The sequence below is a fragment of the Chelonia mydas genome, chromosome 2 (genome assembly GCF_015237465.2).
Source record: "Chelonia mydas isolate rCheMyd1 chromosome 2, rCheMyd1.pri.v2, whole genome shotgun sequence".
Lineage (NCBI taxonomy): Eukaryota > Metazoa > Chordata > Testudines > Cheloniidae > Chelonia > Chelonia mydas.
In genome coordinates this window covers 9,495,324-9,520,872 of record NC_057850.1, presented here as the reverse complement: position 1 = coordinate 9,520,872, position 25,549 = coordinate 9,495,324, and the positions used below count along the sequence as shown (strand labels likewise).

The following is a 25,549-nucleotide window of genomic DNA, read 5'->3' as shown; positions in this document are numbered from 1 at the left end:
ACCATACAGTACTGCACAGTATATAATGCCTTTTGTCTGCTCCAAAAAAATTTCCTTGGAACCTAACACTCCACATTTACATTAAATCTTATGGGAAAACTGGATTCGTTTTACAGTTTCACTAAAGTTGCATTTTTCAGGAACATAACTACAACGTTAAGTGAGGAGTTACTGTAATTCACAAATTCTTTTGTCAAGTCAGCTTTAGGTTCCATTTAAGAGATGTCACAGCATACTCCAACACCACTCTCCAGGACACAGGTTCAATGCTGACAGGTGGGACCACCTCGTACTGACTCACCAAATACCACTTCCTGAAACACCTACAATGGCCCTCCGAGATCTCAATGGAAGAAAGTACTATGCTTTAAATATTTGAGATCCACAATTGTCATTTACACTAAGCACACAGTAATATCCATTATCCCACAGTTTCCTCCCCAAATCTCCATAATACTTCGAATACATGATCTATTGTACAGGTTGGTAGACGTTGACTTCCATGGTTTACTTAACAAATCTGAATACCCAAGAGTTTAAAAAAAATAAAAAAAAAATAAAAAGAAAGTGGAGCATTCGGTTAGGAAAAACTTGATAGTCTTTCCTGTAACAAATTTAAGCAGAAATGTAAAAAAAGTCACTCAGCTGGGAAGAAACTTTTGAAGTTCAATATTTCAATATTGAACTTTGAATGTGTCATGTCCCTAATGCTTACCTCTTCCCCCCTGCAACACCAAGACATTCAATCACAGCTCTGTCCTGGCACCATAGACCACGCTGCGCCCCAGAAGCTGCCAGCAGGTCCGGCTTCTAGGTGCGGGGGCTCCCCATGTGGCTCCATGCGCTGCCCTCACCCCGAGCACTGGCTCTGCACTCCCACTGGCCAGGAACTGTGGCCAATGGGAGCTGGGGGGCGCGCGTGCCTGCAGGCGAGAGCAGCGCAGCACTGCCTGCCGCGCCTCTGCCTAGGACCTGAACCTGCTGGATGCTTCTGGGGCACAGCGTGGTCCACAGTGTCAGAACAGGCAGGAAGCCTGTCTTAGCCCCCCGGCTGTGCCGCTGACTGGGAGCTGCCGCAAGCCAGCCTGTGCCCTTGCCCCAGCCCAGAGTCCCCTCCTGCACCCCAAACCCCTCAGCCCCAGCCCAGAGCTCCCTCCCACACCCCTGCCCTTGGGGCTCCAAGATGCTCCCCCTCACTGGGTTTCAAAGCCCAGGCTCCAGCCCAAGGCCAGATGTCAACACTGCTCTTTTTAGCCCTGCAGCCCAAGCCCCATGAGTGCAAATCAATTGCTCTGGGTTCAGTCTCTGCACCATGGGTTTTTCTTTGCAGCAGAGACACACCTTTATAATATTCATGGAATTCTCTCTGAAGTAGAAGATATTTGGAAGGCAGCTGAAGGAAGCCCGAGTGGTACTTAGTTTATCAGATTAGAATGTTTTTCCATGCATAGGGGTAGGATCAACATGCAAGTGGGAGAAGGATGAGGGTGGGGGCTGGTATCACTGGCAGAGTGAAAGGGATAAGGAGATGATGAGATCAGGGAGTTAGGCCAGGATCCATTTGAGCAAGACCCTGAAGGTGAGACTAAGATGATTAAACTTGATATGGATGGCAAGGGGGAGTCAGATTCAAAGAGTGGAGTGACAGGCTGTGATAGACAAGGGATCCTGGTTTTCTGTGATAATCCTGTCCCCCCCCCAAAAATTATCCAATAAACCCCCAATAAATCCATGTTTTTCTGTGATTAAAATGAAATGCTGAACTTGAGTTTCCCTAGCACATGTGCTCTCTATATATCATCACTGGAACACAATGTTTTATTGAGATTGTTACAATTTTTAAGCAAGCTCAAAGCCTACCAGTGCCATCAATCATAGTAAAATAAAATTAATGGAATTGCAATTTGTATTTCTTACATATACCAAATACTTCTATGTTCTGGGCTCAGGCTGTCAGCACTGGGTCAGTTAATATGGAGAGCTGGATGAAAAACACAGTATAATCCAGTTTATTTTTTCACAAAACGTAAAAACTAAATGGTTTTCTGTTAAAATGTAAATTCCATGTTTTTCCACAGCAAATGTTAACAGCTACATTTTTCTTGTCTCTTTCCAGTACAATCTGGGTATCAGAGAAAGCAGTAACGATAATCAAGACAAGCGACCACGGCATGGTCAGGTTTTATCCACTGAGACAAGACAGGATGACTAAAAACCCAACACCACCTGCTTGATGGTTAAGGATTACAATGGGTTTCCCTCACTGCTGCAATTCAATTCCAAATGCAAATCTAGCACAAAAATACTATCTTGGAAGGGACTATCACATCTTCATAGTGAGGTCTTTTGCAAGACTTAAGTATAAACACAACTAGTTTATTTTAAAATAATCCTGCTTCCTCATCTCCCCAAAAGTTATCTTTGCAGTGACATGAAGATTAATACAACAATAAAGTTTGCCAGGACAAGAGGTTAATGCTCATTTACAGAACCATGGGGGTTCTTCCTTACAAAGATTCCAGGTTATAACAGGTCACTGGTTTAGCGATCACTGGTTTCATTTTACTGGATCTGAAGGCTGTAGGGAGAGATTAATTCCTCTGAATCACGCTCTGCTCTTCTCCCCGCCCCATGGCATGTGGAAATCAGAAAACAGGAATACCAAGTACATTAATTTCTTGCCTTTGGGGCTAGCTAGGGTTGCCAACTTTCTAATCAAAACAAAACTGAACACCCTTGCCACACACCCTGCCCTGAGGCCCCGCCCTTCACTCCCTCCCTCCCTCCCCACTCGCTCTCCCCCACCGTCACTCACTTTCGGGTTGGATCAGTGGATTGAGGTGCAGGAGGGAGTAAAGGCTCTGACTGGGGCCAGCAACGAGGGATTCAGGGTGTGGCAGGGGGCGAGGGCTCCGGCTGGGAGTGTGGACTGGGTGCAGGAGGGGACTCAGGGCTGGGGCCAAGGGAATTGGGGTGTGGGCTCCAGTGGGGCCAGGGAAGAGGGGTTTGGGGTGCAGGAGGGGGTTCCGACCGAGGGCAGGGGTGTGGGATGGGGTTCAGGGTGCGTGCTCTGGCCAGGCAGCGCTTACCTCAGGCAGCTCCCAGTCAGCAGCACAGCGGGGCTAAGGCAGGCTCCCAGAAGTGGATGGCACAGCCAGCTCATAGGTGTGGGGGCCAAAGGACTCTGCATGCTGCCCATGGTGGCAGGCGCCGTCCCGCAGCTCCCACTGGCCGCGGTTTCTGGACAATGGGAGCTGCAGAGCCAGCACTTGGGATGGGGGCACCGCACGGAGGCTCCCTAGCCCCTGCGCCTAGGAGCTGGACATGCCGGCCACTTCTGGGAACTGCGGGGAACCAGGGCAGTCAGGGAGCCTGCCTTAAAAGTCCAGTTGGCAGTGCAAAGGTGTTAACGGTCTGGTCAGCGTTGCTGATGGGAGCCACCATAGTCCCTTTCTGACTGGGCGTTCCCGTCGAAAACTGGATGCCTGGCAACTCTAGGGCCAGCAAACAATGGGGAAAGTCGCAAGTTTTCTAGAAACATCATAAAACTTAATAGCTGAGAAGAGTTACTATAGTGGTACCACTTCAGAAGTAATTATTTGAAAGACAGTGTTTGTGCCCATTTTTCAATACAGTAAAACCTCAGTTACACAATCCACCACACACACACACACACACACACACACACGCCCACGCCCACCCCCACCCCCACCCCCCCTTATTTGGCACCGGACGTATGCAATCAGGCAGCAGATACAAAAAAAAAAAAAGCAAATACAGTACTGTGTTTAATGTAAACTACTAAAAAAAAAGGGAAAGTTTAAAAAAAGATTTGACAAGATAAGTAAACTGTTTGTGCCTGTTTCATTTAAATTAAGATAGTTAAAGGTGGCATTTTCCTTCTGCATAGTAAAGTTTCAAAGCTATAGTAAGTCAGTGTTCAGTTGTAAACGTTTGAAACAACCATAACATTTTGTTCAGAGTTATGAACAACTTCCATTCCTGAGGTGTTCGTAACTGAGCTTCTACTGGATTATGAAAATCCTTTCCCTAGTGTCTAGGGCTCAAAAAAAAAAAAAAAAAATCTTACATTTCATGCAGCTTCCATTTAACAAAGCAGTCTATTCATTTTATTTTAAATATACCAATAAGTAGCACAGGCCAAATTTCAATGTTAGAATTACTTTGTTCCAGTTCTGTTCAATAATATTAAATCTCAGTTATACTTTTAGAAGCAATGCGTTTGGTTTACATTTTACCTGGCATTCCAGCAGTTTAGGCATTAAAACAGCTGGCTTCCCTTCCTTGAGCAGTGCAAGCAGAGAGGCATAGTAAATTGATGGCAGTGAAGGTCCCTGTGTAAAACTAGAATGTTATGAACAAGCCACATGGCATCTTAAATGTAAAGGAGGACAGAGGCAGCATATTATGCTAACTTTGTAAAACATTTGATTCAGGAAAACTAAACTATTCCTCCACCCTGCCATCTGAGTTCACCAAGCTTTTTATCATTGTTTTTGTATGATACCCAGCACCGTAGTATCTCTGCTTGTCCGATACGGCAAGAGAAAACAGTATGAATGATTCTACTACATTTATCTACTGCCTACCTAGAGGTAATCTTAATAAGCACTGTATAAAAGGTTGGGTAAAAAGCCACAAGACGCTTTAGATACGAACAATTCTAAAGTGGTAAGGTGTGTACTGGGGAGGATGGACTGCTAATATAATAGCTCTTCTCTAATTCTGATTTCTAGGCATACTAGTATTTTACCTTGACCTTTAGCCAAATAAAGACAGTAACAACTATAAGTTTAGTTAATATTTCAACAGGAATATTAAGTGAGCATTATTTTGTAATATATATATCTTCTAGTGCAAGTTCATCTGTGCTCAGTTTTTTCACAAATATCCTGAGAAACATGAGACTTCTAGAAGGGTGGTAATCTTATAATTTCGTGTCAAGGTTTTGGGTAGACTAAAAAAAGAGAACAGTTTTTTTCTATCTTTCACAGCTTTCTGGTCAAGCATCTACCACATCATCTGTTGTGTTGGGGGTGATGCTGCCCAATGAAGGATTATGGAGATGGTGAATGTCTGTCCACCCCTGGCTTATAATCTGTGGCTCCGGAGCCACATGTGGCTCTTCAGAAGTTAATATGCGGCTCCTTGTATAGGTACTGACTCTGGGGCTGGAGCTACAGGTATCAACTTTCCAATATGCCAGGGGGTGCTCACTGCTCAACCCCTGGCTCTGCCACAGGCCCTGCCCCCACTCTACCCCTTCCCGCCCCCTCCCCTGAGCCTCCTATGCCCTCGCTCCCTCCCCCTGCCCCCAGAACCTCCTGCACGCCACGAAACAGCTGATTGGGAGGTGCGGGGAGGGAGGGGGAGGCGCTGATGGGTGGGGCTGCCAATGAGCAGGATGCACTGGGAGCAGGGGGGGCTGCTGACGTATTACTATGGCTCTTTGGCAATGTATAGTGGTAAATTCTGGCTCCTTCTCCGGCTCAGGTTGGCCATCCCTGCTATAAGCAGTAGGAAAAATAACTGGAAGTTGAGGGAGGTGGCAAGGAAAAGAACTAGTTACACTGGATCAGACTCAAGGTCCATCCAATTCAGTGGATTTTCTCCAATGGCTGGTAGTAGATGCTAGAGAAGTGTAAAATGCTCAAACAATTACACACTAATATGTATCAGGCAATTGCCTATGAACCCTCATGCTTCACAGCATGTATTATGCTTTCTAAGAGAGGTAGGCAAATATTACACTTCTGCATCTGTGAAGCTCTCATTAAAGAGATCAGAGTGCAACACATCAATCCCAAACTGGTGGATTCAGGGGTGCATAAATAGTTACCACTGTTTTCCTCCAGAAAATTCTAATATTGAACATATTTTAAACATTTGTTCTCTGTAAGCAAAATAACACTGATGGGATGCAGAAAATGGATCGTTCGATGAACAGTCTCAGAGAATACTAACAATCATCCCGTGGTTAGGACTAATATTCATCCTCTGGATTTGGAGATTCCAACTTTTTTCTTTTTCTTTTCTTTTTTTTTTTAAATAAAGTAACCGGGCTTTGCAGATCCAGCTACAATCTGCTGAAGAACTGTCCTTTCCTTGTAATGCAGGACACTTTCTCCATTGATGCTTTGTATAGCTGGCTTTCAAAAAAGAGGCTAGACTTTAGCCTAGTCTAAAAATTTAGACTGCATTCTTTAATAAGCAGTTTTACAAAAACCTAATAAAAATGTACTTTCAGATTTTTCCAATGGAATTAAATATTTGCTTGGTGTGTTTACAGTCCAAACATTGCTGCAAGAGTGAAACCGCTAGTATATTTTCATTAGCCGAATTAAGTAAGAGGCTAAGTAAACTATTCAAACTGAGTATTTTAAAGATAAACTAACTTTGTAGATTATCACAAGTAAGGACATTTGATAGCCTTACAAGTGCCCCTTTGTAAAAGGAAGTCATAGAATATCTATTGCTTCTCTCCATTTAAGGGCGGGGGGGGGGGGGGGGGGGAAATGGAGATAATCTGGACTTCCTTCCACAATTCTGAGTATTTAAACTTCCAGACTATTTAATGAAGTACACAAGTGAACTGGTAAATGGTCTATCTAACTTAAAGTTCATTGCTTAAATACAATGCAGAAATTCTGTAGAAGTTTAATAAAAGGTTTAAAATAACCTCTCGTCCAATGGTACCCAAAATAACTTATTTTATAAAGTGACATGTTTGCTAAACTGCATGCCTGAACTCCTTAGCCAGAGAGGTGTGCTTTTGGGATATATTGCTGGGTGCTTCTGAACATTCAGGGACAATATTGTTATGATTTGCAAACACAAGGGGAGAAGCGAAATACAATTGTTGAAGTCAACAACTTCCTCTATTGTCCTGTTTGAAATTTAAGGGTAAGGGATGCCAAAACATGTGACTTTGCTAACTCAGTAAACCCCAGCTAATGAAAACATGTTTACCATATATTTGCTAAGCTCGAATTGTACTACAGATCAATGCTGTGGATACAATTATGAGGACTATCCAGGTGCTAATTCCTTCCTCTATTAGAGATTTGTTATTCTATATTTTAAAAGCAATACTTAAAGTTAAAAATATGGAAACTCACAAAAAGAATAGTAACAGATACCAGAGAATATAAACAAGTATACATAGTTGCAAGCAAGAGGCTCTCTGAAAGATACAAGTTCTAGCCATAGGAAAAATGGGATCACCCAAAAATATTCCTTGTGATCTAATTTGATGCTATAGTTAGCCCAGCAACTTTCCTAAAAAGGCTTTAAGCCCACTGGTCTGCTTGTGAGTTTCTCACCCACCCTGATTTCCAAAACCGAATATTAAATATAAACAGAAAAACAGGGCCATTATAATACAAGTGGAACAGCAGCATGACAGTTCTACAGTTGTGTTAGGGAGGGAAGATGGACAATGACTCCTCTGCAGCAATCATGATATTAAGAACTTCCTCGACTTCTCTCAGCTAGGCCTATTACTCTTGACCAGTTTAATTCTTTGGGTGGAGGGAAGAGATGAACTTCTGCTGGGATTGGGGAGGGGGGGAGAAGAGAAGAGAAGATGCCCTTTTCCATCAATCAATATTCTCTGTAGCCCAGAAAGGCAGATTTGAGCATTCTGGATTCATAGATAAGGCCAGAAGGAACCATTGTGACCATCAAGCCTGACCTCCTGTATAACACAGGCCATAGGACTTCCTTGAATTATTTGAACTAAAGCATCTTTTTTTTTTTTTGGGGGGGGGGGGGGAGGGGGGGGGAGTGGCGGCGGCAGGGAGAAGAATAAATAGTCTGGATTTAAAAAAAAAAAGTTTCCAGTGATGGATTACCAATCACAGCTGTTGGTAAATTGTTCCAATGGTTCATTATCCTAACCTGTTAAAAATTCACACCTTATTTCCCATCTGAATTTGTCTAGCTTCAGTTCCAGCCATTGGGTCTTGTTATACCTTTGTCACTGTAGAGCCCTGTTATCCAATTTCTATTCCCTGTGTAGGTATTCATGAACTGTGATCAAGTCACCCCTCAACCTTTGATAAACTAAATAGATAAACTCAAGGAGCTCAAATCACTATAAGGCAGGTTTTCCAACCCTATAATCATTTGTGTAGCTCTTCTCTGAACATTCTCCAATTTAGCAACATCCTTCTTTAATTCTTGACAGCAGAACCGGACACAGTATTCCAGCAGCGGTGGAACCAGCAACAAATACAGAGGTAATATAGCCTACTTACTTTGACTGAAAATTCCTCTCATTATACATCCAAGAACAGCTTCATGCTGGGAGTTCATATTCAGCTGATTATCTGCCAAGACCCTATGTCCTTTTCAGTCACTGATTTCCATCCTGTAAGCATGGCCTGCATTTTTAGTTTCTAGACGCATACTTTAGATTTGGTCATATTAAAGAACATTGTTTGTTTGCACCCAGTTTACCAAGCAATCCAGATCACTGTGCACCACTGACCTGTCCTCTTCATTATTTACCACTCTCTGATTGTTGAGTCATCTGCAAATATTAGCAGTGATGATTTTAGGATTTCTTCCGGGTCATTAACATTTTTATCAAATAGGAATTGATCCCTGGCCCTATGCTACAGGGACCACACTGGAAAACACCTGCTTGATGATGGTTCCCTGTTCAGTTACCTATAAAATGGCTTAAAAACTGGCTGACTGATACCAGGTCAGAGGAGCCAGCAAACAGAGCTGTAAACAGGGGACTTGGAGTGGGAGTTTGAATGGGGAGTTTGTATTGTGGTGCTTGCTTGGGGTTTGTTTTTGCTGTGGGTGGTGGTGCTTTGGTGTGGTTTGTGTTTCCCAGATTAACAGGATTGAGGTGGGAAGGCTGTGACAGATACAGAGGCAGCAGTGGGAGCGACTCATGTCGTGGAAGACACAATGAAGATGACTGGATGTGGAAGCTGCGGTATGTACATGATCCTGGAGGGGGTACCTGGTAAGAGTTTTGTCTGAATGAAATGCCATCTGATAGAGCTGATGGAGGAAAAGATCCGAGGTTTGGAGATGCAGGTGGAAAGTCTGGTTGAGTTTAGGAAGGGGTTTGAGCAGATTATGGAGCAAAGACATGAGGTATCTGAAGGGAAAAGCTCAGACTTGCAGATGGAAGCAGGACTGGGGAATTCTGAGGGGAGACTGGGTGAGGAAAGTGGTCAGTGGAAGCATGTGACAAAAAGAACTAGGCAGAGGAAAAGACGGGCTAGTGAAGGAGAAACAGAGCTCAAGAACAGGTTTGCAGAGTTGGAAAATGAAGAAGCGTCTCAGCAGGTTGTCACTGAAGGTGGAAGGGCAAGGAAGAAGAGAAGATCAGCTAGTCCTATAGGAAAAGGGGAAGAGTCAATGGAGACTACACCAAATATGAGCCCCAGGAGGATACAGGATGGGTTGAAGAGGATTACAAGGGAGAATAGGAATGGAAAGAACTTGCAGCCAGAGGGAACAGGCTGGAGAATAGCACCATCACCAGGAAAAGGCAGGTCTATGTGATCGGGGACTCTTTACTGAGAAGAATAGACAGGCCTGTAACCAGAGCTGATCCAGAGAATAGAAGGGTGTGCCGTCTTCCAGGTGCTAAGATACGGGATGTAGACCTGAGGTGGAAAAGGATCCTAAAGGGAGCGGGAAAGAATCCCCTAATTATCCTTCATGTGGGAACAAATGATATTGCTAGATTCTCCCTGGAAAGTATTAAGGGAGACTATGCCTGGCTGGGGAAGACGCTTAAGGAAATCGAGGCTTAGATGATCTTTAGTGGGATTCTGCCTGTTCCTAGAGAAGGGCAACAAAGGTGTGGCAAGGTTATGACTATCAACAGATGGCTTAGGCAGTAGTGCTATAAGGAGGGCTTTGGGATGTATGGCCACTGGGAGGCATTCATGGACAGAGGACAGTTCTCTCGGGATGGACTTCATCTGAGTAGGGAAGGAAATAGACTTTTAGGATGGAGGCTGGCACAACTGATTAAGAGAGCTTTAAACTAGGAATTCGGGGGAGATGTCCAAGTAATCTCCACGCCAGATTTTAGCATTGAGAGGGAAGAAAATGAAGTAAGAAAGGATACAGCCATGGGTAAGAGAATGTATATAAGGAGGAAGGGCAGTGTGGATTAATAACAAGAATTTTAGTTATAAGCTGGGGACGCATCAATTAGAAGTAACGGAGGAGGAGAAGGATCTTGGACTATTGGTTGATCATAGGATGACTATGAGCCGCCAATGTGATATGGCTGTGAAAAAAGCGAATGCTGTCTTGGGATGCATCAGGAGAGGTATTTCCAGTAGGGATAAGGAGGTTTTAGTACCGTTATACAAGGCACTGGTGAGACCTCACCTGGAATACTGTGTGCAGTTCTGGTCTCCCATGTTTACGAAGGATGAATTCAAACTGGAACAGGTACAGAGAAGGGCTACTAGGATAATCCGAGGAATGGAAAACTTGTCTTATGAAAGGAGACTCAAGGAGCTTGGCTTGTTTAACCTAACTAAAAGAAGGTTGAGGGGAGATATGATTGCTCTCTATAAATATATCAGAGGGATAAATACCAGAGAGGGAGAGGAATTATTTAAGCTCAGTACCAATGTGGACACAAGAACAAATGGATATAAACTGGCCATCGGGAAGTTTAGACTTGAAATTAGATGAAGGTTTCTAACCATCAGAGGAGTGAAGTTTTGGAATAGCCTTCCAAGGGAAGCAGTGCGGGCAAAAGATCTATCTGGCTTTAAGATGAAACTCGATAAGTTTATGGAGGAGATGGTATGATGGGATAACATGATTTTGGTAATTAAATATTCACGGTAAATAGGCCTAATGGCCTGTGATGGGATGTTAGATGGGGTGGGATGTGAGTTACCCAGGAAAGAATTTTCTGTAGTATCTCGCAGGTGAATCTTGCCCATATGCTCAGGGTTTAGCTGATCGCCATATCTGGGGTCGGGAAGGAATTTTCCTCCAGGGCAGATTGGAAGAGGCCCTGGAGGTTTTTCGCCTTCCTCTGTAGCATGGGGCACAGGTCACTTGCTGGAGGATTCTCTGCTCCTTGAAGTCTTTAAACCACGATTTGAGGACTTTCATAGCTCAGACATAGGTGAGAGGTTTTTCGCAGGAGTGGGTGGGTGAAATTCTGTGGCCTGCGTTGTGCAGGAGGTCAGACTACATGATCATAATGGTCCCTTCTGACCTTAGTATCTATGAATCTATGAAAAAAAAACATGGTACACTGAGACCATTCTAGTTTTTTGTTTTTTTTAAAAAATCAAAATATCGTGTTGTACTAAGTCAAATGCCTTAAAGGTAAACCACCTATATTACCTTCATCAGGCCTGTAATCTCAAAAAAAAAAAAGAAGAAGATAATTGCTAACCAATATGGGTTTATGGAAACTAGATCTTGTCAACTAACTTGACATATTACTCCCCTTTAATTCTATATTTGAGTACCATATCAATTGTTAGTCTTTTGCCCAGGACTGATGGGAGGTTCATAGTACCTAGGTTGTCCCATTTACCATTTTAAATACTCGCACAACATTAGCCTTCTTCCAGTGTTCCAAGTCCTGCTAAAAATCCCAACATTACTGGCCCCAGCAAGCACCTCTTCCATCTTTTAAAAAACTCTTGGAATGCAAGTTATCCAGACTTGCTGCTTTAATAATGTCTAGTTTTTGTAGCTACTGTTCAACATCCTCCTAAGTTATTATGGATGGAAAGTGTTTAATCAACATAGGATATAAATACCTCATCCAGCTTTTTCTCCCAAATATAGAACAAAGTATTTATTAAACACATCTGCCTTATTGCTAATCTTATCATTTTCATTCAGTAATGGACCAATGTTTTTTTAGGATTCCTTTTGCTCCTTAGAGTTAAAATACTCATTGTTCTTAGCACTGATTAAATCATGCCTGTAGCTTGCAAACGAGGTTGGTGCTTGAATATTAGGCAGAGGTGTGCTGTCTAAAAGTGAAGGGAGGTAGCCAACCGAGTAGGAACATAGAAATATCCTGCAATGTGAAGCATGATAGCTAGGACGAACAGACAGCCTCGAAAAGGAGGAGCTTGGATGTTCCCCATAAGGTAGATGAGGCAGCTTGAAGATTCTTGGCATGCACACATGGCGAGCTGGATCATTATGCTCTTCCTTCCTTCAACATCAGCAGACCTCTACTTTGATGTTCTGAGGCCACAACGTAAACACATCAGCTGCAGGGAGTCAGGTTTCAGAGTAGCAGCCGTGTTAGTCTGTATTCGCAAAAAGAAAAGGAGTACTTGTGGCACCTTAGAGACTAACCAATTTATTTGAGCATAAGCTTTCGTGAGCTACAGCTACAGCATCCGATGAAGTGAGCTGTAGCTCACGAAAGCTTATGCTCAAATAAATTGGTTAGTCTCTAAGGTGCCACAAGTACTCCTTTTCTTTTTGCAGGGAGTCAGGATCTCAGAAACTTCCCAACTAATCTCATCCTCAGTATTCTAGATTATACCATAACACAACTAGTTTTTAAACAGACCACTAGCAACAATTTAACTTTTATAGGCAACATAAAGTGGGGGTTAGTGTTATTAGGAGAACTTATGCATTTCCTGGAACTCAGTAAGCTATTAAAATAATAAGGTTGTAGATAAAAAGTAATAAATACCAGCAATACCTAACTCTTATCTAGGTGCTTTTCATCTGCCAATCTCAAAGTGCTTTAAAAAGGAGTTCAGGATCATTATCCCCATTTTACAATGCAGCAATAGCAGTATGGAGAGGTAAAAATAGATTAATTTCTTAGTGCACGCATTTTAGATTTGTTAAGTTTTGCGGCTCTCCACTCCATTGGACTTTTGAAGCAGCTCTTCAATTGTTAAGGTGGTGGAATGCCACTGCAGTGAACAAATCCACACTCATGCTTCAGTTTAATGAAGATTTTCAGATGATGTAATTATGACAAACACTTCTTTCTTCCCCCCCGCCACCCTTTGAAAAGCCTCAGATTAAGTGGCACAAACATTTCTTAAAAGATTTGACAGACAGAAAAGAGTAACAAAATGGCTATATCAGCACAGGAGTTCACATCCATTTTAAAGTTTAACAAACAGGAACTTCTCCTTAGGCATTAGTGACATCAGTTCTGCTGAGGGGCTGGCCTGTCTGTTTTGATTGTTCTAGCTGCACATAGAATGGACTGATTAGTGAAGAACCTTTCAAGGACTTTGTAATCATTTCACTGGGGACACATCTTTCATACTTTACCAAGGACTGTCTTTCTTTTGCATTCGTACGGCACCTGGCATAATAGGTTTTTGATCTATGACTAGGGCTCCTAAATGTACCAAATACATTTGTAATTCTGTACTGTCTACCCCCCACCCCCACCACGGGCAGAAAAAAAAAAAAAAAAAAAAAGCTAAAGTGTCTTTCAGGAGACACTTTGGGCTTATAGTTTAAGGCAAAAGTATGCACTTTCCAGCTAGCCATTCATAATCTTGGTTACATTTTGAATAATGAACTGAAAGTGCAAAGTTCCTCGTTGTGCAAGTTAACACAGACTGAATTGTGGTGCTAAAGAAGTTCATCTTTAAGCACTGATGTACTGTATGTCAGTGACACCTCAAAACTGAAGATCCATTTCAACCAATGGCATCACAGTGCCACAAAATCATTCCCTGAGGCGGACATTGTACTGCTTGTTGTAACAGACTATCTTCTTGACTTAATGTTTCCATGCATCATACAATGAAAATCCCAGTGAGAAGAAAGTAGTATGAGGACATCATGCTGCAGTTTTATGACTGAATTTATTCAACAGTATTTCTCTACTCTTTCCCATGCCCTCAGTGGGAGGTACTATGTTCCCTTCTTCAAAAAAAAAACAAAAAAACAAAAAAACAGACAACTATCCAAAAATCTCTATGCCAGGAGAAAGCCTAGGGACTCAAGTATTTTTGTTCAACACTCCCAAAGCCTAGCTGGAGTCTGCGAGCATGGGAAGCACTCTTGGGATCAAAGCTTTGCTCAGAGATCAGATCAGTAGACTTCTCAAGAGTCACAGAAGGAGGCCACCAGAAAATTATTACTGCATATAGAGCACTATTTGAAAGGACCTCCTCTTTCATGGCCTTTAATAAGGCCAAGAAGATACTTTTTTCAGAGCAGCCACTTCATTGTTCCTTATAATAAAAGGAAGGGAGAGGAGGTAGTGTTCGGTTCTTAACTCAGTCAAGACCAAACTCATAAAAGGATTTTAAAAAGAACTAGATAAGTTAATGGAGGATTGGTCCATCAATGGCTATGAGGCAGGATGGTCAGGGGTGCAACACCATGCTTTAAGTGACCCTGGTCACTGTTTGCCAGAAGCTGAGAGTGGATGACAGGGGATGGATTGATGATTGCCTGTTCGTGTTTGTTCCCTCTGAAGCACCTAGCACTGGCCAATGTCAGAAGATAGGATACGGGGCTAGATGGACCAGTATGGCTGTCTTATGTTAAATCCATCAAAAACTCAAAGTTCTTTCTTAGGCAGTGGTTCTCTAGGTATTTCATTGGGAAGACCACTTTATAAGAGAAAAATTTCACCAAGACTCCAGCACGTGATTCTCAAAAGTAAATTCAAGACACACATTAAACGGGAATTAATGGTGAGCACATATCAATAATCTAAAAAGGTAGAAATATTTTACACAGCCAGGTCATCCCAAAGCCTAGCACTACAAATTCAGGAAATTCAGAGCTAAGTTTAAACCTGAAAAACTCAAAACATGTTAAGATATGGAAATACAGTTAGGCACCCAAACAACCTTAATTCTGCACTGTAGCAATGCCATGCAATAAACCATAGAAAGAGCAAATTAGAATTTGTGTTCAAAATTACTGAAAACTGACTTTGAATGGTTCCCCCTGCCCCACACACATTCTCCCCCTGTGAGAACACTAGGTCAGAATTAAGGTGATTTCCGGGCCTTTCAACTACTTTCCCTAACATGTTGGTGGTTTGGGTGGCAGGGATCAGCATGGACCTCAGAATCTGCATACCCAAGGCGACTGCTACCAGCAGCATTAAGGGAAGGGGTGGGCTTCCTGTGTTCTTTCATGGCCGCAACATCACTCTCCCCCCCGAACTGCCAAAGACTGCAATCTGGGAGGCTTAATGCTGGTCTCTGGATGCTGCTTTGAGACCATGTTGCAGGGAGGTGAGGGGGGCCCCATTGTCCACCTGCTCACTTGTGCTCCTGATGCAGGTCTCCCACAAGTTGCAGCACAGGGCCCGTTGCCCATGTCTCTAGCCGATACTCACCATAGCTGGAACAGCAAACCAGTTTATTGAATAGCTAGGGATTCTGATTATGTTCTGGCTTGCACTTTAGTGTTAAATAGCAACCTTGCACTAGACCCAGGGTTTGTGCTTTGCATGTCTTACTGTGGAAAGCTTGGCCTTCAGCACATCCTCCACACCAGCAGAGAGGCTACAGCAGATTAGAACGCAGAAATAGAACACATGATGACATGTTCAGTGAGATAATGAATGCCTCTGGGACAGATGGTACTGAGCTCAGAGCCTGGAGGATTTCATGGTCAGAAAAACTGACCATGGGGATGCTCTCCTGCTCTCACAGGATGAGATGCTATGGATTATGACAGACCAGACACGTTGAAGCATCTGGCTGAACTTTAAGAAAAACAGCTTGAGACTAGACTCCCTCTGCAGTCCCTACACAATGGCCTGCAAGCATCACCCTGTTCCCAATCCCCCTTCCCCAAATGTTCCAGGAGGTGGGTACCAAGAACAAAAGGCAGCCATTCAAAAACCTTTGATGGGCAAGACTTCTACTCTTTCATAGACAAGCTGACTTTGTTTCTCCCTTCCCAGTTCTCTCACACTGTTTGCCCAAGGTTAAATTAATTTTTTTTATTACGCAAACAAAGAACAGGAAAAGTCAACATTGTGAGAATGAAATACTCTATTCCAAGCATGAGGGCTTGGGGGAAGGGGAGATACAGGGAAACCGAGGCAATGGTGTTGGATCATATTAAAGAAGTTCTGTATTAAAATCACAAATCAGTTTGATTCCCCATAGTTTAAATTCCAGGGTATTACTAATTAAGAGGTCTCTTGGTTTTTGGTACTGTTTCTCTCCCTCTATGTGTGAAACTTGCAAGCTGCTAATTGTGTTAGTACATTCTAAGACAGAGTCTGTTCTCAAAGCAATACTTTGTAACAACAACTACTCACACAGAGAGAGACTCAAAGCAATACTCTGTAACAACAGAAACAGCACCCAGAGACTCCCTGCCCTTTTGTTGTATTCATCTCACTTTGTTAACAATTGTGATTAAAATAGAGATAGAGGATGTATGTGGATGGATGCTTGATGTGGATAGGTTTCAGAGTAGCAGCTGTGTTAGTCTATATTTGCAAAAAGAAAAGGAGTACTTGTGGCACCTTAGAGACTAACAAATTTATTTGAGCATAAGCTTTCATGAGCTACAGCTCACTTCATCGGATGCATTCAGTGGAAAATACAGTGGGGAGATTTATATACACAGAGAACATGAAACAATGGGTGTTACCATATACACTGTAACCAGAGTGATCACTTAAGGTGAGCTATTACCAGCAGGAGAGCTGGGGGGGGCGGGGAAGGGACCTTTTATAATGATAATCAATGTGGGCTATTTCCAGCAGTTGACAAGAACGGCTGAGGAACAGTGCGGGAGGGGGGAGGGATACACATGGGGAAATAGTTTTAACTTTGTGTAATGACCCATCCACTCCCAGTCTCTATTCAAGCCTAAATCAGACATCAAGAATTATAACATTCAAAAACCAGTTCAATCTCTCTGGTCACTCGATTACACACCTAAAAGTGGCAATACTTCAACAAAAAAACCTTCAAAAACAGACTCCAATGAGAGACTGCTGAATTGGAATTAATTTGCAAACTGGATACAGTTAACTTAGGCTTGAAGTTAAGTGGTCTCTGGATGCTGCTCTCCTGCTGGTAATAGCTCACCTTAAGTGATCACTCTGGTTACAGTGTGTATGGTAACACCCATTGTTTCATGTTCTCTATGTATATAAATCTCCCCACTGTATTTTCCACTGAATATATCCGATGAAGTGAGCTGTAGCTCACGAAAGCTTATGCTCAGATAAATTTGTTAGTCTCTAAGGTGCCACAAGTACTCTTTCTTTTTGGTGTGGATAATAACTGAATGATCAGGGAGGTGACAGCCTAAGAATCCAGTGTCCATCGGCTGAAGAAGGCGTCAAGTGAAAATAACCAGAGGCCCCCCGGAGGGCAGACTGGAATCCACCCAACAGCCTCAAGAATGGGAGAACCAAAGAACAAGATAACATCTGGCAGCACGGAGCCGTCAGGAATGTGCCATCTGCTGATTGATTCAGCAACAGCATGATGAAGCAATTCCCATAGACTGGCATAGGAAGAAATTCCTATAAAAATGGACTCTAGAAAGTGAGAACTTTGGGGTCTGATTCTGAAAACCAACTTCCAGGAGCATCAGCTGAGCATCTGACAAGGCCCTGCTCCCTCCTCATGTCCAGGCCACCTGGCCAGTGGCTTGGCATGAGCAACTCTAAGGCTGGTAACTATGATAACAACCTTGCAGAATGTGTGTGTGTATAAATATGAAATTGAATGGAATGTTATAGCTATAACTAACTGCTTACTAGGATTCTTTCTGTATTCGCAATAAATGTGGCATTTTGCTTTTTCCCCTTTAATAAGATCCTGCTGGTTTTTATTTTATTGGTATAACAATGGAAGGGATGGTACGGGAAGGCACAATGCAGATAAGTGGCACACATTACTGTGGCTCATTACTGAAGCCTCCTGGAAATGCAGAGCTCCTTGCTGGGCTGCTCTTATTGCCCTGGTATCTGGCTGCTCAAAAAACTAACTGCCAAGCTATCTGCTTCCTTGCCCCACCACTGCAGAAACTTCTCTCCCTTTGTCTCGGATATTATGGTGCATGCAGGAGGCAACGAGAACAATGGGGATATTGCTTTCACTGAGGTCTAACCTAGTAAGCAACATGCACCAGCAACCCTTTAAATATCCAAAGGCACATTCCACCATCATTCTGCGCTTGCTCAGCCTATTGTTGAACTGCTCCTTACTGCTGTCCAGGTGGCTGGTGTACAGCTTCATGAGCCATGAGAGCCAAGGGTTGGCTGGGTCTCCCAGGATCATTACTGGCATATCATCAATGGTTCTTTCCAGGTTGTAAAATAAAGTCCCCAATTCAGCTTTCTGAATAGACCTGTGTTCCTAAAGATGTGCGCGTCATGCACCTGTCTTGACCATCCCATGCTGATGCCCTGTGATCTACCAGCTCTTGCAACAGCACTGAAAAGTATCCATCACTATTTATGTACTCTTTGGTTAGGAGGTCTGGTACCAAGATAGGGATATGCATGCCATCTATCGCTCCGTGGCAGTTAGTGGATGGTTTTGTCGCGCTGCGGTTCCCAACGTCCTGCATGTTGCCTGGAGTCACTACCCTTCTTAGGGGAAGTTGATTAATGGCCCTGCATACTTGGATCACAACAGCTCCTACAGTGCATTTACAAACTCCAGATTGATTCCCCACAGACCAGTAGCAGTCTGGCAGTGCAAGCTTCCACAGCGAGATTGCCACTTGCTTCTCCACTATCAGAGCAGGGCTCATTTTAGTGTTGCTGCACTTCAGGCCTGGGGAAAGCGCTGCACAAAGTTCCTGGAAATTGGCCTTCCACATGCAGAAGTTCTGCAGCCACTGCTTGTCATCCCATAGTTGCATAATGATGCGATCCTACCAGTCACTGCTGGTTTCCCAGGACCAGAAACAGGGCTCCACCATATTCAGCTGCTGCACAACTGCCAGCAGCAACTGGGAATGGTTTCATTCCATGGCTTGCAGTAGGACTGCTTGAATGACATTACAATGTTCTGTGTGGAGGCTCCTGTCTGGAGTCTGGAAATACAAACACCTCACGCCTTATCCTGCAGTAATAAGAACATAACAGCCATATTGGGTCAGACCAAAGGTCCATCTAGCCCAGTATCCTGTCCGACAGCGGCCAATGCCAGGTGCCCCAGAGGAAATGAACAGAACAGGTAATCAAGTGAACCATCCTCTGTCACCCATTCCCAGCTTCTGGCAAACAGAGGTCAGCAATGACATCCCCGCCCACCCCAGCTCACCAGAGTGGAACAGTTGAGCGGGGTCCATGCTTCTCGGGCTATGGCATATACACGGCTAAGCCAGGCTTTCAAAAAAAGTGCAAAAAGGGTCGTTTGCCATTGATAGAGGGAGGGAGGAATCTGCATCATTGGCAGTCGAAGCCATGCTCCCATCCCCTCTGTGATAATGCTTTGGTCCCATGAGTCATTGCAAGCCCATCTCAAAACCCCCTGCAGCTAGTTGCACTGTAGGCTAGCTATCCAGAGTGCACTTTTCTGTGTATCCATGCAAGCACTGTAGTCAGATCACACTCGCGCACTTAATCAATGCAGTGTCTGGATTTCAACTTAAATTGACAACTTTGCAGTGTAGACATGCCCTCAGTGTACAAAGGAGGCAAGACAGTCGTGCCACAGAGCCTGTGAAGCATTGATGCCCAGACTGTGACCATGGGACCTTTGAAGAGTAGTAAGAGCTGGGCCAAGAGGTCTCATAGGGCACATTACTACCAACAGAATTGCTGCATGCAAATTAGCTTTAAAAGGATGGTGATCCCTTGAGTTATTTTTGAAGTAGCAATGACCCCACTCAAGAGTAATCTGAGCTGTTTACTTGAGCCTGTCAGGAATGTTTAATCCTCAATTAGCTAAAACAGGTTATCTGCTACCTAATTTATTCAAATATAGCCAAACAAGATTTCAGTTAATGTTCTTTATAAGGAAAGTTTGAAAAGAGATTATTCTGCAACTAAAATCATTTGGTGCAAGGCTGACATGCTAAATTTATAAAAGGGATGCAGTTTTTAATTTTAGTTATAATTAATGGATTTACTTGTAAATTTTCAGAAAAGTCACTCAGTACTCAAAGTGTTGTAAATTTAAATACAGGGGTGGGGTCTAAAGAAGGATGTGGTAGGAAGTACAAAAGCAGAAGGATTACATACTATAGGATTATAGTATGTAATCCTATAGTATGTAATTATATTCAAGTCCTCTCCCTCACTATAAGTGATGATAGCAACTGTGTCCGGGCCTCCATTTCTTCCTATACCTCACCTGAGAATTTTGAGTTAGGTAGGTAAAGTCATTTTGTAGGAAACTTTTTAAAAATACACAGCCAACAATGCAGCACCATGTGCCGTTATGCCAATCTAATTTAAAAAGTGTACTTCAAAGTAATGCTGTTATACTAGATATTTGCATTTTCAAGTTATGTACTTTACCCTCCTAGTTCATCCAGGCTTGTGGGTTTTATTGGTTTATAACCATCAGAGTCAGGAGACTATCCTGCAGAAGGATGGGTTTCCTCTTCCATTTAAGAGGCCCAATCAGCTAAATATCTGATATCACAGGTCATTTTAGCTAAAGTAACTTGCAGTAATGAACAAAATGGACATGTATTGCTTCTCTGCCCCCCGCCCCCCCAGCAGATGGCTACATGCATTAGAGCAGCAGTTCTCAAACTTTAGCAAGCTGAGGATTTAAAAAGACCTCTGCTCAGCCCCCACTCCACCCCTCCTCTTTTTGCCCCCTCTCTGCTCCCCCCCCCCCCCCAGCTGTTCCCCGGCATGCAGGAAGTGCTAAGGAGTTGATCAGTGGGGCCCAGAGACACGCGTTTGAGAAACACTGCATTAGAGGACAGAAATTTCTAAGTAACAGTACAGAAGTCTCCATTGTAAGTAATTTTCATAGCCTAAGGGACATGTTAAACCCTTCAAGTTCTCGCAGAATTCACTGCGCCAAAACTTTCTAAAACAATCTGTTAGAGCTGCTGAATGTTCGTCTCCAGGATTTTCTGACTGCAGCACAATTTACCCCCTATCCACACAAATACTCCTAGTTGCATCCGCTTAAGTACCAAAACCACTTACCCTCTCAGCCTCTAGACTGAATTCAAAGTCAGTCTTACAGGTGTGAAGAGAAATTTATAGCTAGGGCCCTACCAAACTGATGGTCCATTTTGGTCAATTTCACTGCCACGGGATTTTTAAAAATCGTAAATTTGATGATTTCAGCTATTTAAATCTGAAATTTCATGGTGGTGTAATTGTAGGTGTTCTGACCCAAAGAGAAGCTGGGGGGTCTGCAAGGTTATTGTAGGAGGGGGTGTCGTGGCACTGCTACCCTTACTTCTGTGCTGCTGCTGGCAGCAGCGCTGCCTTGGGAGCAGGGCGGCTGGGGAGTGGCAGCTGCTGGCTGGGCGTCCATCTCTGAAGGCAGAGCTGCTGCCAGGAGCAGCACAGAAGTATTCTGCACTGCTGCTGGCAGAGCACTGCGTTCAGAGCTGGGTGGCCAGCCAACAGTCACTGCTCTCCAGCCCCCGCAACTCGGAGGGCAGTGCAGAAGTAAGGGTGGCAATACCATGACCCCCCTAAAATAACCTTCTGTGACCTCCTGCAACTCCCTTTTGGGTCAGGACCCCCAATTTGGGAAACACTGGTCTCCCCCATGAAATTTGCATAGTGTAAGGTAAAAGCACACAGGAGACCAGATTTCACGGTCCGTGACGTGTTTTTCATGGCAGTGAATTTGGTAGGGCCCTATTCATAGCCCAGGCACAAGTACTGCCTACTGTTTACTACAGTGATGAAATCAGCTTAAAAAAACAAACAAAAAACCCCCCATCCTTCATCTTTTACAAAACTAAAGCCCATGTCCCCATCCCCAGCCCATATTGCCCCAGTAGTATGAATAGAGAGCTTTTAGTTTGCTCTGATTTTTTCAAAACTATCTCCCCGAACACAAACACACCATATGAAGGGGGAAGCTATTGCTGGCCCAGAGTTTCTTAAGATGAGAGCTCATTCCCTCCTACCACCACTTAGTGAGGGTCTCAGATGCGTGGCACTGTTCCATATAATCTCAGAGAAAAGGAAATGGGAATATTTAGTTAGTGGTCCAGCTCTGCAATTTTTTTATTTATTTTTTAAAAAATCCAGTTACATTTAATCTGACTGCAGATAAAAAACAGGTTAAAATGCTGTCCCACTTATTTGTTAATGAGGCATATAAAGACATCACTGGTAAAAGGGTACAAGAACAACTGTATTTAATAAGCTTCCATAACAAGACTACGTACTAAAACATCAGGTCCTAACATTTAATCTGTAGTCCTCAGGTGATCAAAAATCAGAAATGTTTTGTTCTGAGTATAAGATGGCGTGAGGATCTGAAATCTTTGACACTAAGTCATAAATAACATTTCTACACAAGATGGTTTGTAGCCAATACTTGATATTTCTTTAAAGAAAAAAAAAAGTGTTCCAGCATCAATTTGATTTCACTGACAGTGTTTTTACGCACTGCAGTACCATGTAACTGACCCAATTTTAAAATAGCAGTCGATGTACAATGTCTAAGTAATGGAGTCCAAAGAAATAAGTGTAAAAGAACAAAATGCATAATTTTACAGTGCATTCAGAAGCTAGTTTTAAGCCTTTATGAAAATAGTTCTTCATCCACACACAAGACACTCACTTTTGCCAAGATGACTTATGTACTCATGTCAGTTTGTACAATGTTTAGTTGTTTCCTTCCTTTCCATGACCAAACAAATTGAAGACATCTGTCTCCAGGAGTCTTCATCCACTGATCTATGGGTGGCTTTTTATATTCTCTCCATCACATGCTCAATTCTTGTGGTCAGCAAGGTCTCTTGTAAAAGTCAGTCATCCACAATACTCCTTAAGGTCAGAGGAGTGGCTGTTAAATAACCCAAGTCCTGTTCTCCTACTACAGGAGGCAGACATGCTGTTTCTGCAACTTTCCAGACAGTGCAGGCTTGAAGTGAAAAATATGGAAAACCAGGATCCCTTCCAAAACAAAGTGGAGCACTACCACCAGATGACCAGGCTGGCCCAAAGTTTGGGTCATGTTCTCCTGAGGGTTTACCCCAGCAATAGCAGAAAGCTATGACGGAAACTCAGTGTGTCACCTTGAGGAATCTGCTCCAAACTCCATAGGAAAAGATATTAATTCAGCACAAGGTTTTAACTACATGAAATATAGGCTACTCAGTGGTGACTATCAGATCCTCTATGAGGTTTCCTGGCTGTGCTGTTGTGGGAAAGCAGTAGCCTCCCCATGAGCCATGCTGCCACTGTTCTCTCCCTCACCTTATTCTACTAGGCCCTGGTCTACACTAGGAGTTTAGGTCGAATTTAGCAGTGTTAAATCGATATGTAAACCTGCACCCGTCCACACGATGAAGCCTTTTTTTCGACTTAAAGGGCTCTTAAAATCGATTTCCTTAATCCACCTCTGACAAGTGGATTAGCGCTTAAATCGGCCTTGCTGGGTCGAATTTGGGGTACTGTGGACGCAATTAGATGGTATTGGCTTCCGGGAGCTATCCCAGAGTGCTCTATTGTGACTGCTCTGGACAGCACTCTCAACTCAGATGCACTGGCCAGGTAGACAGGAAAAGGCCCGCAAACTTTTGAATTTCAATTTCCTGTTTGCATCGTCACCTGGAGCTTGCCACGCTGGCCAGAGCTCATCAGCAGAGGTGACCATGAAGAGCTCATCAGCAGAGGTGACCATGATGGAGTCCCAGAATTGCAAAAGAGCTCCAGCATGGACTGAACGGGAGGTACGGGATCTGATGGCTATACCGGGAGAGGAATCCGTGCTATCAGAACTCCGTTTCAGTTTTCGAAATGCCAAAACATTTGTCAAAATCTCCCAGGACATGAAGGACAGAGGCCATAACAGGGACCCGAAGCAATGCCGCGTGAAACTTAAGGAGTGGAGGCAAGCCTACCAGAAAACCAGAGGGGCAAACGGTCGCTCCGGGTCAGAGCCCCAAACATGCCGCTTCTATGATGAGCTGCATGCCATTTTAGGGGGTTCAGCCACCACTACCCCAGCCGTGTTGTTTGACTCCTTCAATGGAGATGGAGGCAACACAGAAGCAGGTTTTGGGGACGAGGAAGATGATGATGATGAAGTTGTAGATAGCTCACAGCAAGCAAGTGGAGAAACCGGTTTTCCCGACAGCCAGGAACTGTTTCTCACTCTGGACCTGGACACAATCCCCCCCCGGACCCACCCAAGGCTGCCTCCCGGACCTGCCAGGCGGAGAAGGGACCTCTGGTGAGTGTACCTTTTAAAATACTATACATGGTTTAAAAGCAAGCATGTTTAATGATTAATTTGCCCTGGCATTTGCGGCTCTCCTGGATGTACTCCCAAAGCCTCTGCAAAAGGTTTCTGGGGAGGGCAGCCTTATTCCACCCACCATGGTAGGACACTTTACCACACCAGGCCAGTAGCACGTACTCGGGAATCATTGTAGAACAAAGCATTGCAGTGTATGTTTGCTGGCGTTCAAACAACATCTGTTCTTTATCTCTCTGTGTTATCCTCAGGAGAGTGATATCATTCATGGTCACCTGGTTGAAATGGGGTGCTTTTCTTAAGGGGACATTCAGAGGTGCCCGTTCCTGCTGGGCTGTTTGCCTGTGGCTGAACAGAAATGTTCCCCGCTGTTAGCCATGTGGTGGGGGGAGGCAAAATGCGACCTTGAAACGAAAGCACATGTGCTATGTATGTAATGTTAACAGCGAGGTTTACCGTGAAAGAGTGTAGCCGTTGTTCTAGAAAATGTGTCTTTTTAAATACCACTGTCCCTTTTTTTTCCTCCACCAGCTGCATGTGTTTCAATGATCAGAGGATCTTCTCCTTCCCAGAGGCTAGTGAAGATTAGAAGGCGAAAAAAACGCACTCGTGATGAAATGTTCTCTGAGCTCATGCTGTCCTCCCACACTGACAGAGCACAGATGAATGCGTGGAGGCAGACAATGTCAGAGTGCAGGAAAGCACAATATGACCGGGAGGAGAGGTGGCAGGCTGAAGAGAGGGCAGAAGCTCAAATGTGCTGGCAGCATGATGAGAGGAGGGAGGATTCAATGCTGAGGCTGCTGGAGGATCAAACCAATATGCTCCAGCGTATGGTTGAGCTGCAGGAAAGGCAGCAGGAGCACAGACCACCGCTACAGCCCCTCCTCCCCCAGATTCCCAAGAATGCGGTGGGGGGGGCCTCCGGCCACTCCACCCCAGAGGATTGCCCAAGCAACAGAAGGCTGGCATTCAATAAGTTTTAAACTTTTAAAGTGCTATGTGGCCTTGTCCTTCCCTCCTCCATCACCCCTCCTGGTGCTTCTCTCCTCCACCACCCCTCCTGGGCTACCTTGGTAGTTATCCCCCTATTTGTGTGATGAATTAATAAAGAATGCATGAATGTGAAGCAACAATGACTTTATTGCCTCTGCAAGCAGTGATCGAAGGGAGGAGGGGAGGGTGGTTAGCTTACA

At 43.8% G+C, this 25,549-nt stretch overlaps 1 protein-coding gene across 2 annotated transcripts in view; it reads right to left on the bottom strand.

Moving 5' to 3' along the window:
• The window catches only part of SLC45A4 (solute carrier family 45 member 4), a 98,922-nt gene that overhangs the window by 46,719 nt on the left and 26,654 nt on the right, over positions 1–25,549 (bottom strand). The gene's annotated exons all lie outside the window — the stretch shown is intronic.